Below are 15,447 nucleotides of genomic sequence, written 5' to 3'. Positions count from 1 at the left end.
GATAAGCCTTCGTACTATTCGACAGGAGTAGGCTGTGCGGCGGCACTGGGTTTCACCCTCTACCTTCCTGCTATTATATATCACGTCATTTATTTCATTTCATTAACTCCTCTGATAAGAATGTCAGGAAGGGTATCCGGTCATAAAAACTCGCTACGAAGATTCATCTCACTTCATCACCCGATTCCGTAAAGCAGGGCCTCTCAAACGCCCAAAATCCCACGCTTGCAAATCGAGGCGCAAGAGCTCCGTGCACTGTGCATCGCTCCCGCTCGGCACGGCTCGTACCAACGCTTCGTCTCTGGGCTACTCGGCTAAGCTCGGCTCAACTCGGATCAATTCGGCACGGATTTGGAACGCTACGCAGCAAGTGTAGAAGAGGGAGACAGGGGGAGCGAGCGAGACAGGCGTGGGGAAAGGGAGAGACAGCGCTATTGCTCCAAATCGAGGAGTGGGGGTCTGCACTCTGGTCAACCAAGCGAAGTCGTCTTTTGCACCGTGCACATTGCATGCACCAAGCGCATGCACCCTGAGAGGCACTGCCGTAGAGAAACGGGACAAGGGTTGGACATACATACACTAACACAGCTACTTCCAGGTAATATTCAATATAGCATTTAATTTCTTTACTATCTAACTTCCAAATGTCGCACTAAAGCATATGGTATCTTAAACCTAAGTTGAAGGTCTGGTGATTTTGAAAAATGTTACATAACTTATAATTTTAATGTTACGGTATAGAGCACATTTACAGGTTTAAAATGAACATTATACGGTATGACAACTAAAATTCTTGTCAGTCACCTTCAAATTGTAGTTCCAGGGATATCTCATCATCAACTGAGATCGAGCATGGTGATGGTGATTACTGAAGAGGAAGTACAACTGGGCAACCATCCTATCTGAACAGTAATCAGAAGTGAAAAGAGGTCCAATCATTTGAAGAATGAAGGTATCGGCAAAAGAAAGGGAAGGGCCACAAGGGGCATGAAAGTGAATCCCGACGCCTTGCAAAAATAGTACCATCGGGGCAGGGAGAAAACAAGAGTTGACCAAGAGAGGTATTATAGCTAAGATGATTGTGAAGAGGCTGGTACAAGTAACTGGAAGCAATACTATACTCAGCTAGGGGACCTGTGGTCGCCAACCTACGCTCCCAAGTTTGAGTCCCGTCGGATTACCCCTCTTACGAGTAGCAGAGGGTACCATGGGCATATTCTAGTGATCCTATCCACAGGAGGAAATGATGCAGGATGCAATTATTGATTATGTAGAGGCATGATGGACAATCTTTGGAGTTAAAATGAATTTTCACACAAGGCATCGTTTTTTCTTAGCGGTCCATCATTTCCTTACCGCAAGAATTTCAATCTCATACATACGAGCAGAATTTTCTGAGGGAACTGAAAAATGGTGGCTTTCATTTCTTCTGTCGTAATAGGAGTGTTATAATTGTATGTCTTATTTTCAATGGGCTTACATTTCTCTTCAAATTGATATTAGGATCACCTAATGGTTTCTTAAACAAAGCGTTGTAAGTGGGGAATATATTAACTTTCTTGGATGAATTGAGGTGTAAAGAATGACGTGGTGGGAAAGATTGTGGTTATTCTCTACCTAGGTGTGGTCCGCCCCCTCCTCGTCTATTCTCTTCTTTATTGATGGCAACTATGAATCTCCGTGGCGTGGGGACAAATTGAAGTTGGGGAGCGGTTTCATCCTTTCTCCTCCCAGCGCTCACATTCCTGCTCCTGAAACGATAACAGATGGTTAACTTAGACATATCTACATGGCCGTTTCTTAGGCACTACGTCTTCTCCCCTCTACACTCATGGACAATGGCTTTGTTGCCCGGTGACCACCGGGCAGGGAGAGCTGTTTGCTGACATAAGCGTTTATGCCCTGCAAAGTATTATTTATCGTCGCGATTTATTTGACGCATGCAAATGTTGTGACGGCTTATTGCGGTACAGGATTGATGGGGAGGCCAAGGACAAAGGGTGGCTTTTATTGACGGCTACCACACTACTTTCTCTCTCTCATAATAGAATATTTTTCTCTGCGAAATTTAAACTACATACATGTCTCCGAAAACAGATACCGGTATATCCTGAGTACATTAAAAATACTTCGCAACATATATGGACCTTTTTCTGTTCATTGTTGTATCTCGCCGTTTAAACATTTGGGCTATACATATTTCGTTTTCTTCGCGTTGGAGAACTGAGATCCTTTGAAATAACTTACATCCGAATGTCATCAAATTCTTATATAGGTAGATAGATTTTTAGAGTTTTAACATTACATTTCCGAAGAGCTAGGTCAATCAAAGCACAAGCGGAGACCTCAACTGCGAGATCGCTGATTTCGTTCAAACTTCAGAAGGTTGATCTACGTCGAAATTAACAGATTCGTGTACGAGGTTTAGGGCCATTGGCCCTTACGCAGTCAGAAAATGGCCCTTTAAATGTAATAGTCTGCGTACGCATTAACAATGTAAAGGGCCATATTCTCGTTAAATGAAGGCCAATGGCACAAACCCTTAGACACATATCCGTTAATTGTGACGTAGATCAACCTTCTAAAGTTTGAACGAAATCGGTGAACTCATATCTGTAGCCTCCAATTGTGAGTACACGTCTGTAATTGCCTAAATACTACAAGGAATACTTGCTTTTCTCTTAAAATATAAGTACTGTAGTATGACGCTAAGGACCTCCAAACTTTTCTTATTTGTTGATACACCTGTAAGTCTTTATTGTAGGTACTAGTGTTATTAACTTGCACAAAATGAACCGTAAAGTATCTTTCGTAAATTTGTATTGAAAGTTGTGGAAGAAATTTGAATTTTTTAAGTGTTCCTTTCTGGTGAATTAATGGGGAGAGGTAGTTGATATTATTCTGTGTGTATTGCCCTAGTTAAAAAGGTCCCAGCACCACGGCTTGGGGTAGCAAGTCTTCTTCGATTCCCGGTCAGATGAGGCATTTTTCTTTGATTTGAGGGCTGGTTCGAGGTCCACTCAGCCTACGTTGAGCACATTTGAAGAGCTATCTAACGTTGAGATAGTGGCCCCGGCCTAGAAAACCTAGAATGGCAACCGAGAAGATACGTCACGCCGATCGTTTGTCACTTCGTAATCTGTAGATCTTCGGGCTGAAGAGATGTTGCTTGGAAGATCAAGGCCCATCAGGGCTTTAGCGCATGGCGTTAGGAAACGGGTGTTAAATGGTTAGGGAAGTTTATCTTGGAACAGATACTAAGATAAGAACCTACAGAATGACCTTTAAAAAAAAGCAGGTTTCACGGACAGGCACCCGTATAACATATATTTATATGCATATAGTAGTGATATCTCGCACGAAAACTTCTAAAATGTTGAAATTATGGTTACTAGAATGGATTTAGAGCCATCCTATATGCTTTTCCTTTATGAGTTTTTGATAATTACCTTTGCGGCAATGGTATAACGTTTAGAGCTATATGTCACAACAAGAAGTTCTCTGTTCAAGATCCTCACTACGACAAAAGCGTTTGCAGTTGACTTATTGAAAGTACATTGCTCACATTTTGCATGCAACTGCTCTAATGATCATCGCGAATATCGAAGCACAAAAGTGGCATCATTTTCTCCTTAACTGTTATAAGGAAAATGAATTAACATGCTCCATACAGCTGCAGTTCGTTTTGTGTAAGGTCATTGGAAAGATAGTGGTGTAGAAGTAATATTCTTCAACACGCATATGCAAATTTAGGTCGTAAACCACTTTCAGTATGTTCGATATCGTGCTTGGTTGAATAATGAATATACGGACTGTATAAAATTAATGTGATATAACACAGCTTCCATAAAAATAAAAATAAATATCATATTCCATAGATTACAGAGACTTAATTTCCTCAGAAATTATTCGTCACTCTAAATTGAAGACCGCCCTCAAAGAAGTGTGTATATCACATTTTCGTAAGAGCCGGCGAGTTGGGTGTGTGGTTAGGGGCGCGCAGCTGTGAGCTTGCGGGTAAAACAACCACCAGCGCCAGTGAGCTCTCGCCATGAAAGGCTAGCGATGAAGGCCTCAATATTTTAAAAATGTATAATTAAATGCACTCTGTCCCATTTCCTTGTCTTCCGTCACCTCTCACTATGACGCCTAGCTTTCTCATAAACTCGTGAAGAAGTACCGACATACTTGGTGTGCGACAAACATCCACTTGACAGTCGAAAAAAAAATCACGAGGAAGAGGCTCTTGCATTTGAACAATTTTTAGCACAAACCAAGAATGCTATGCAGATTAAATTATCGTGAGTGACAATGTATGCGAAATGTAGTAGGTAGGACCTGACACCAACATCACCACTTGCCCAGCTATGTCATTTTTCCCTTTTTGAACATCACCGTCATAGAGTTCATTAATCATAAAAGCTTCCATTAAGCAGAAAGGTTTTGATCTGGTTCTGTTTAATTGCCCGCCAAGTATAAGCCTACCACTAGCCGGAATAGCGTAAATAGAATTACACTGGTCATCACGATGTCCCTAGTCATGTAAACGCTTCTACGGCAATTCAGCTTGATGTGGAGCAATCCCCATTGACATAAAGCATGCTGTTCTCGCAAAGCGTTCACCTTTACGATCAACTTAACTGTTCTCGTTTCTTGGAGTGCTTTATGAATTCAGAAGCTTACACTGATTATTGAAAATCCTGCGAGGGTCGATGGGGTAATGCCTCGCCCCTTGTGTGTGGAGAAAAATTCGTCTTCATTATCTGAAAGAGAATGGTTGCTCAGTTTCACTTCCTCTTAGAATAATAATAATCACCACTACCAACACGACCGCTACGATTACATGCGAACCGCAGCTACTTTAGTTTTTCTTGAGGATTCCAGTAAGATGATCATGAGAGCTTAAGCTGAGTCTGACAATGAAATGGGGATTTAAAGATAAAAATTTCATAATGTTCCGTATTGAAATGTATCACAATTAAATTGAAATAATAAATAAGGTAGTTCAACCTATTCAATACAAATAAATACGAAATGTAGTGTTACATTCCTATTTAATTATAAATGGAATCGGTACCGGTTTCGACCCCAATCCGGGTCATCATCAGCCGAATAAAACGCAAAAAATAATGCGTAGGTAAGAAAGAAGGAAAATAAAAGATCAAGTCCCCACAAAAAACAATTGAAAATGCAATGTAAAACAACGGGGATAGGCACTGTAAAATTCAGAAGTAGAAGGTAAGTCACTTAAAAGAAGCAAGGCACAATCTTCTGAGCAGCAGCATAGCACAGATCCTCCAATTTCACGTGGAATCCGGAGAGTGACGTGACATTTTATTTATTTATTTATTTATTTATTGAAACAATTCGACCTATTTTGACCAGGATTCTAAGCGATTTCGCTAGACTATCACTCTCTCTTGCCTGACAAATTGTTTACGTATGTGTGTGAAGCTCCTCTCATTCTATCCCACTTAATTCCCATAAATTCGTTCACATTCGTTACAGATTTCTCTGTCCACGCTCTGCGATGATCCTGTCGTATTATCCAGTACTCACTAAAGTGTGTTGCTGCGTATTTTTTGTTTACGAATGAATTCCCAACTAATCGAAATATCGTACTAATATAGAAATCAAATACACGTTTCTCATTCTTTTTAGCCCCATATATCTTTATGACCGGTGTATTCCTTATCGTGATATTGAAATCAGCCTACATTATCTTTGATATTGCAGTTAAACCTTTTTAGCAAATCATTACCATGTGTATGCATAAGTCTTTTCCGGTTTCACTAAGAGATGGCGCCAGGAAACAGTTCGCAGCGTATGAATTTGACACATCCGTCAGTTTGTTCGTCTGACATTAACCTACCAAAACACACAAGTTGAGTCGCCAAACACTAGCGTCTGTGTTGTATTGTTCAGTGATCATGTCGACGTATGTGCCTGAAAAAGAACATTTGCGGCACGCATTGCTTCTCTTTATTTAATCAAAAGAAAAAGGCTGTGGAAAGTCATCGTTTGCTGGTAGAAACATATGCTGAACACGCTCCATCGATTTGAACTAGTGAGACATGGTTTCGACAATTTAAACGTGGTGAAAGCCGGTGCGCTCTGGTAGACTACAAAAGTGCGAAGACGAGCAATTGCAGGCGTTACTGGATGATGGCCCAACTCAAACTCAACACTATCGCCAACAAATGATTAATTTAAATCACGCATTAATCGAAAGACGACAGGAATGGGCCAGAATACATGGCAATGTGATTTTTTTACATGGCAATGCGCCGTCTCACGCAGCAAAACCAGTAAAAGTGACCTTGAAATCGCTTGGATGGGACATCCTTCCGCACCCGCCGTACTCTCCCGACCTGGGGCCAGCTAATCACCTCTTCGCATCAATGGGCCACGCGCTCGCAAATCAGCACTTCAGCAATTTCGAGGAAGTTGGAAAATGGCTCGACGAATGGTTTGCCGCAAAAGACAAGCAGTATTTCTGGCATGGTATTCATAACTTACCTGAGAGGTGGGAAAAGTGTGTAGAAGCCGATGGCCAATATTTTGAATTAACAAAAAATGAATTTCACTTGGAAATTACTTGTTTTCTTTACCACATAAACCAGCAAAAACTTATGCACACACCCGGTAGCTTTCTATGGATTACTGGTTTGGTGGCGGCCTCCAGATCTCATTATCGCAGGTTCAAACCCGATAGAGTTTTTTAAGGACGGAAAAAAGTCCATTCAGCATTTCATGTCGTACGATGTCGCCATTAAATATTCTATGTTTCGGCTTCTCTGCCTTCTAGAGTAAAACGGAACGTCGAAATTGGCATACAGACAGCTATTATTATTATTATTATTATTATTATTATTATTATTATTATTATTATTATTATTATTATTATTATTATGTTCCCCTCCTTGGCTAAATGATCAGCGTAGTTATCTTTGGTTCAGCGGAACTGGGCGTTTCTACTACCCCTGAAATTCACACACCACATTTGTGTAATTTATTTTTTATTTACAACATTTGGCAATATTACAATTGGTATTTAGTACCTCTTTGGTAGCAGATACAAGGAATGTACACTCGTTTACTTGTAAACTTTTTACAAACAGCTACTGATCATTCATGTGGTGGAGTCATGCAGTGGTTGTTTCATCTCGAAGGACTTTCAGACGATATGGCACGTGGCTAATAGTCTATGACGTTGTTTGTATAGTTCTATACAAGTGAAGGGGTAGAAATTGAGAACATGATGGCTGTTATGCAATGCCTTTGGAATAGGACCATTGCATGCTATGATTATTGGTACTGTAACTTTCTTGCCTACATGTTGAAGTTGCTTTCGATTCATCCGGAAGGACGTTGGTTCGATTCCCCATCTGGAAGGCGGAAAATTCTGGAGAAGTACATGTTCCTTTGGATCTATCACCCTCCATCAGAAAAGAGTACCATTCTTGGGGGCAACTGCGGACTGTACATAGATCTCACCACTTAGTACCGAGGTTGCGGATAGTAGAAGCCTTTTTCTTCCACTCTTCCAGGGACCATTATGGCGTTTACAGAGAAAAATTGTTCTGTTTATTTATGCACTTATTATTCTTATTATTATCATTATTATTCAACGTTAGGGCCACTAAGGACCGCGAGATCTCAGCTATTTGTCTTCTTGCGGTCCCACCAGGTTTTCATCCTTATTTATTTATTTTGGTTTATTTAATATTTCATATATTCGTCCTTCTGAATTACCTACCATATAGAACACTTAATATATGGTATTTCATTGCTAATGTATATTTTAATAATGTTACTGGGTACTGTTTCTTTGCAAGTACTAAAAATGAAAAGGATTAACGGTAATGGTGATTTCTGTCTTAAGAGGCCATAGAGGTCAAAGCATGTCAGAAATCGTTTAATGACCGGGCAAGTTGGCCGTGCGATTAGGGTCGCGCAGCTGTGAGCTTGCATCCGGGAGATAGTGGGTTCGAACCCCACTGTCGGCAGCCCTGAGCATGGTTTTCCGTGGTTTCCCATTTTTACACCAGGCAAATACTGGGACTGTACCATATTTAAGGCCTCGGCCGCTTCCTTCCAATTCCTAGGCCTTTCCTATACCATCCTCGCCATAATACCTCTCTGAGTCGGTGCGACGTAAAGCAAATAGCAACAACAAAAAAAGCATTCGTTAATGTCACTTACGTGTAAATCTCCTAGTTTCCTACCCTGGATATTCCTTTAAGAAACTTTTCCTTGTCGATATTCTTTTACCATGGAGACTGTGATTCGAGTTTTGTCTAAAGCGTATTGAATTTTCGTAATGAAAAATCAGGTTTCTGTGGTTTCAACATATAACAGTCACGAAGTGGTAATTAGTTAAGCCGGTCCCGCGGTTTAGGGTTAGCGTGCCTACATCTTAACCGGAGGCCCCGGGTTCGATTCCCAGCCAGGTCAGGGATTTTTACCTGAATCTGAGGGCTGGTTCGAGGTCCACTTATCCTATGTGATTATAATTGAGGAGCTATCTGACGGTGAGTTAGTGGCGTAGAAAGCCAAGAATAACGGCCGAGAGGATCCGTTGTGCTGACCACACGACACCTCGTAATCTGCAGATCTTCGGGTGAGCAGCGGTTGCTTGGTACGCCATAGCCCTTGAGGGCTCTTGCGCCATGGGATTTGGTTTTGATTGGTAATTAGTTGTTTGAAATATATGTAAAACAATCAACTTGGTTGCTTTTGGAAGGAGAATTAAATAGAGGATGGAATCTTGGTCACGGAAGATGAAAACTAAGGAAGCCAACAACTCGTATATGTGAGGACTATGCATTCAGAATAGTCTCATCGTGGACTATGATTACTCAGCTGTTCTGATTGAGGTTTTTGTTGGACATCTTCACACTTATTCCAGATATTTGTTGTTTCATACAGAAAATTTTCCAAATGTGCACAAGGAGCTCATGACGATTTACTTAACCCTCAAAGTCGAGCAAAAGCTTAAGAAAACCGTTATTGTAGGAATATAAGTGTATCTAGAATAATTCAAACCTCCGATCTTCGAGTCTCTCGAGTCCGGCTACTCTTGTTAAATTAATACGATCTAAATATCGACTTATCGAATGACTATGCTAATCAGCTTTTAATGACATATCTCGTGTTTATATCCTATAGAAGTTGGAGAGCCTGGGATTCTTCATCCCTAGACGTCATTATCTGTCAGATTTCGCCAGAAATTTGGAAAAGGCAATTCTCTCGATTAGCGGCTGAAACTTTCCGAACATTCCTGCTCAAGAACAGGAAAGGGGGCGAGGTGAGGAGAGGTGATCTCGGGACTTAATTAAAAAGCTAAGCTGCAGTTAATGCTTCATCGTCAAGTTGAAAATCTTTTCATTCGCACCCAACCAACTTCCGAAGCTCAGAAATGCGTGAAAAAAAGGAGAAGGTAAAAAACGAGAAGGAAGATGTAAGCGCGGTCAGTGAGCTGTAAGGAACTTCCACTACACGTAACAGATGGTGCAGTGTTACAACACGTCCTGGAGTTAGTACTGAAGTTCTACGTTTTGAAAGTATACTGAACAACTCATTTCGTTGATTTATCCCTTTAGATGGTTCCCTTGTAGCCTCCTCAGTGCATCAGTGGTAGAATATCGGCCTCCACATCCCAAGATAGTGGGTTCAAATCCGGCAGAAGTAGAGGGCGGAAAAAATTCATTTCGGCACTCCATGTCGTACGATTTCGGCATGTAAATGATCGCTGGTAACAAATTTTGTGTTTATCCGGCAAAAGCAATTAAATCACTCATGACTTTAGATGTTACGCCCCTTTAAACAACAAGCATCATCGTTAAATCGCCCCACAGAGATCCGTTTCTCTGCTTTGTTGTGGAATGAAACAGAACATCGATTTACACGTAGACAACCTAAAGGCGTCAAATCAAAATGTCTGCACACGGTGGCTACGTTCATGCGAGTATTATTATTATTATTATTATTATTATTATTATTATTATTATTATTATTAATATATCTAAACAAGCTGATTAAATTATTTAATTTAATTTAATTTAATTTCCGGGTTGAACCGTGTTGTACGCACATCACGTACAGTTTGCCGACATTTCGAATACATTGCAGTATTCTTTGTCAAGGCGACTGAAATACCCCTACTCGATCCGAGGTAATCAGTCTCCCAGGCAGAAATTACACTGATGATTGAATACTATACTTTTAAGTCCATTAATTACTTCTTTCAACGAACGTCTCTTGATTATGTGCTTTAGGTGACATATTGATGTGAAGTTCTTTAGTGTCGAACTCTGTTGATGTTCTTATTGTAGAGAAATGGCTTGCCAAATTTCTACCTAACTTCAGCCTTAGCTCAGTGCCCTATACCGCCCGATGTTGTGAAGCGGGCGCTGTGCTGACGAGAACGTTAGCAGTGCCACCTAGTTTCATTTGTGACAATTGTTGTTCATATTAGAGCCAATTAACCTTACACTGATGTTAACACTTAAAAAACCGTTCTTTCATTTTGAAATCTCCCACTTTGAATACATTTACTGGTCTTGTTTCGGTTATTCGGTTCTTATTGAAGAAAAACACCTATCGAGCGGAGTGACCGCGCTTGTTAACACTCTACGGCTATGGAGCCAATATCTGCAATCGGGAGACGAGTGGATTCGAACTCACCGTAGATTGTTTCGAGATTTTTTTTTTGTGGTTTCCCGTTTTCACTTCCAGGCAAATGCCGGGACAATTTCCTATTCATAGGCTACTGCCGAATCCTTCCACTCCTTACTCAGTTTCATTCACTATAATTAACTTCATCTTCATTAGCTCCTCAGTTGAGGTTGGCGTCTGGAAGTATATCCTTCCGTAAGACATGCCATATAAATTCATCTCGCCTCATCTCCGATCCTGTATCAAGAAACGGGACTAAGGGGTGGACATACACATTGTAGAAAACCACTTAAATTTAGGAGTGGTACATACATTTCAATCAGCAATGGTTTTGAACTTCCCCCTCAAAAACTAAATTTACGTGATTCTTCTCAGTGAAAACGAAAAGACAAAAAGAAGGGCCATTCAATGTACTTAGAATGGGAAGTTTTGAAATAAACGCACGATTGATTACAAACGAAATATTTTTCAATATTAACCAAATTAAATATTTGAGATATACCAGTTATATTTAAACATATTCAACAATTTTTATAAATAAATAATTGTTTTGATCATTCAACATTCTTACCTCTTATTCAACTTTTTAATTACTGAACTCTCATCCTTTCAGTGATACTAGCTACATACCTTTCGTTCTCAACATTAAATGGAAAAGAAAACTCAGTATAGTGCAGTATATTTTAGAATTCCATTGCATTGCTTTCCTACTATAATACAAAAACCGACACCGCATTGTAGTTACGTGTCAGCTGCTGTTGCAGCCTGATAAGCAACTGTGTCTGGATGCCCTCTCGCTAGCACATAATGTACTGACCTTACACTCTGTCCGCTTTTCCGTGAGTTGAGGCTGCATGTTGCAGTAGGTGAATGTCGGAAAAGCACGACAGGTTTCGCCACCGGCAATTTTCTATGCCTCGACGTGGATTCGGCACTTGGTTCGTATTAGATTAACGTTATAGGATGCAAATTAGAATGAAATGGTTGATTGTTTTATAGGAAGATGAAAACAGTAATGCTACTTTTTCACAGTTAGTATTCGTTTCAACAAGACCGAAGCGCATTATAATCTTTTACGCAAATCTGTCATTTTTTCGATCAATGCACATAGTCTATTTAGGCTATAATAAAATTAAAGTGCTGTCTCTACTTTTGAATACCCATCTTTTGTATGTTGGGCAGGGCCAATATCTGGTTCAGATTAATTATCTGTTTGTTACATCATGGGAATTTCACACGTAGTTTTTTTGTTTTTTGTTTTTTTGAAGTGTTAACGTCGTCTGAATAATAGAGCGGCCCGTGAGAATAAAAAGAAAACGAACCAACAAGAAATAATTCGCAGTAACTGAATTCGAGTTGTGAAACGAAATAGAAGAAATGAATTGTATACGTTAGACAATTAATTAGAAGTATCCGCTGAATAAATAAAATCTGCCTGCATATAGGGTGAGCTTAGCCCAAGAGTATTTATATACCTACAGAAGAGGAATATGCCCCTGTATTTCGAGTGTAACTCTACAGTACTGGCAATAAGGATTGTTTATAGGAAACGAGAATTAGACTGGGCAGCTAAGGGAGAGATTTTTCGGTGTTTTGAGAGAGAGAAAGAGTTGTAGCATTTTTAGAGTCCAAGTTGTTGAATGTTGAAACTACGTGAGGTAATAAGAAATGTATCCCCCTTTCGACGGGGTGCTAAGAATACATCTATGGTAACCGCTGTCTCTTGTAAGAGGTGACTAAAAGGGATAACCCTAGGGATTCTTACCGTGGGAACATGGGTTGGCAACCACAAGACATCTAGCTGAGTCTGACAGTGCTCCCATTTTCTTGTACTAGATTTCTCACTTTCATCTTTCCTATCCGACCTCCCTTGATAAACTCTTGTTCTCCTCCGACCCCGACTGTATTAGGTTTGCGAGGCGTAGGTAGTCTTATACTTTCATGACATTTATGTCCGGCTCCATGGCTAAATGTTAGCGTAATGACCTTTGGTCACAGGGGTCCCGGGTTCGATTCCCGGCAGGGTCGGGGATTTTAACCATAATTGGTCAATTCCCCTGGTACGGGGACTGAATGTATGTGTCGTCTTCATCATCATTTCATCCTCATCACGACGCGGAGGTCGCCTACGGGCGTCAAATCAAAAGACCTGCACCTGGCGAGCCGAAGTCCTCGGACACATCCCGGCACTAAAACCCATACGCCATTTTATTTCATGACCTTTATCTTCCCTTTGCCGATCCTTCATTCTTCAGAGGGTCCGAACTCTTGCAATTAGTGAGTGTTAATGGAGGATCGTTACCCTGTTGTATTTCCTTTTGAAGCAATAATCACCACCACCTCCACCACCACCACCATCACCACCACCACCACCACCACCACCACCACCACCACCAGTTAAAACTTAACTTCGAGAAGAAAGAGTGGGTAACAGGAACTGTAGACCTCGACATCTCAGTGTTCAGGTACTGGCCACGTATTGGGCTCGAATGCTTGAATTATCGTAGAATCGGTGTTCATAAGGTTAAACAGTTGTAAAATGCTTTGTTATATAAAAAAAGATCTGATACTTCCGAAATGTTTGCCAAATTAAAAAAATGAGACCGAATGTTGCAATATTCCAAATTCTTATGAATCATCTACAACAACGAAATTGTGAAGGATGTGAGAGGAGAATGAACTGATTGCTCGAACACTTCATTCTCACTCCAATTCCTTGCTAGCCAACCTCTCTTCGAGACTTGCAAGAACAACAGTGAGCTGTCGTATTCAGGGGGATGAGGAAATGCTCGCGAGATTTGGCGCTTTGCATAACTCGTGCTGCGCGGATCTCTGCCTTTGTGAGGAGAAGCCAGGTGAAGAGGAAGAGGCCAAGTCATTGGAAGTTAACTTCCCTACTGCAAGCGATAGACTAAGCTGTCGCTTTCAGCGAGACCTCTGTTACATCTGAGGCAGACAAAGCGCGTGTACGGTTATTGTCAGCCAGAGGGCGGCGAAGGGGCAAAGTGACTTCCAAGTGTGAAGTTTGCCGAGTTTAGAGAAGATATGTCGCTAGCGGCCAACAAAGTGTGTGTTATAGGTAATGCATAGAATCTCGTATGATAGGACGATAAAATGGTACTTGTGTTTTTGAATGGAAATGGGGCAGAGATATCTCTGTGCTTCGGAGTTACAGGATTCCAAATAACGGAGGATATTTTAATGTACGAAATGTCACATTGAAGTTGTCTCATTTAATTTTAAGATCCCTAGAAGAATTACTATGTTCAGGATTGTCTAGAAAAGCAGGGTTGGTGGAATTACGCTCTGATATGTTCCTTTTTGTAAGTTACTCTACTGATAAAAATAAGCTGTCTTAAATGCAACCAGTTTTACCGGGAATCTATGCGCAGCAGACTTGTATCTTAACTAGACGGCTGCTCACCCAGGCGTATCATGTTGCATTATATCATGTTCTCGTTTCCCAGTTGGTATCTGAGTGTATTGAACTATCTGGGAATCCAAATAAGCTGTTCATATCATCAGCGGTGAAGGGCAACTCTCTTTGTAGATCTGTTGGAGAGTGTCGGCCTCCAGAAACCGAGATAGCGAGTTTCATACCCGGCAGATGAAGTTGGCTCCATGTTGGCATGTAAGAGATATCTGGTGACATGTTTGATGTTAACCCGACAACAATTCAAACTTAGCTACTGATACCTATTGCTGTGCAATACGGTAGAGTAAAACGGAAGGTCAAAATTTACGTGCAAGTAGCCTAAATGGCGTCAGATTGAAATGTCTGAACATTAAAGCTAAGGCCGTATTATTATTATTATTATTATTATTATTATTATTATTATTATTATTATTATTTACGGTGGAGATAGTCTGAGATTATTAATTCGGTAACCACTATTGTTACGTTCTTGTGCGACTGAAGGATGGGCTCTCGATTTATTTATACGTTCATCATCAGATTTGACATTGAATTTGCAGGTAGCCCTTATTGTTTATGTCGCAAAATATCACCTTATTTTATGTGCAACATACCCCAGCATCAACCAAAAATGTATATGTTATATCCAGGTTTACCCCAGAAAGACAAAAGCCAATTCCTCGCGGCAATAATGTTTCTGACAGTGAACTGCAAACGTTTGAAATATTTCCATCACAGCTCTTCTTTGTGGCTTTGATCTAAACCAACGACTCTCATAACAAATCTAAAGCTAACCAGTGTTATGAGGGTAGGTGAATATTTTTATAGTAGAACTACCTCTTGCCTAAACTCTTCTTAAAATGAAAACCTACAACCTGTTTTCAGTCTTAGACCGGGTCAGGAATGTAATGAATGAAACGCATATAGGCTAGTATTACAATGGGGTCGCCACTCCCAACGTGATCATTAATGACTGATAGATGCAATGAAATGATATTGGAGAGTGTTGCTGGAATGAAAGATGGCAGGGAAAACCGGAGTATCCGGAGAAAAACCTGACAACTGTTCTATCCTGATATAATGCCTTGAATAAATTCGTATAAATGCTGATGTATTTTATTGTAATATTTCTGTAGTCTCTTAAATATTCGGAATGATTTTGTTTTACCTTTTCAGTGTTTTTGTTTTGCCTTATGCTATTTTTGTTATCAAGAAATAATCGCTGACAGTCTTGGCAGCGACAAGTAAGACTTTGTTCACTACATTTGACTTTCTGATTCATTTAAGCTAGACGCGCACTTGTGATTTATAATCGCGCGATTGGTTAGCCGCAAAATCAATCAATCAATCAA

This window comes from Anabrus simplex, chromosome 1 (assembly GCF_040414725.1).
Source record: "Anabrus simplex isolate iqAnaSimp1 chromosome 1, ASM4041472v1, whole genome shotgun sequence".
Taxonomy (NCBI): Eukaryota; Metazoa; Arthropoda; class Insecta; order Orthoptera; family Tettigoniidae; genus Anabrus; species Anabrus simplex.
The sequence above is the reverse complement of the archived record's forward strand: the minus strand, read 5'-3'. Positions refer to the sequence as shown.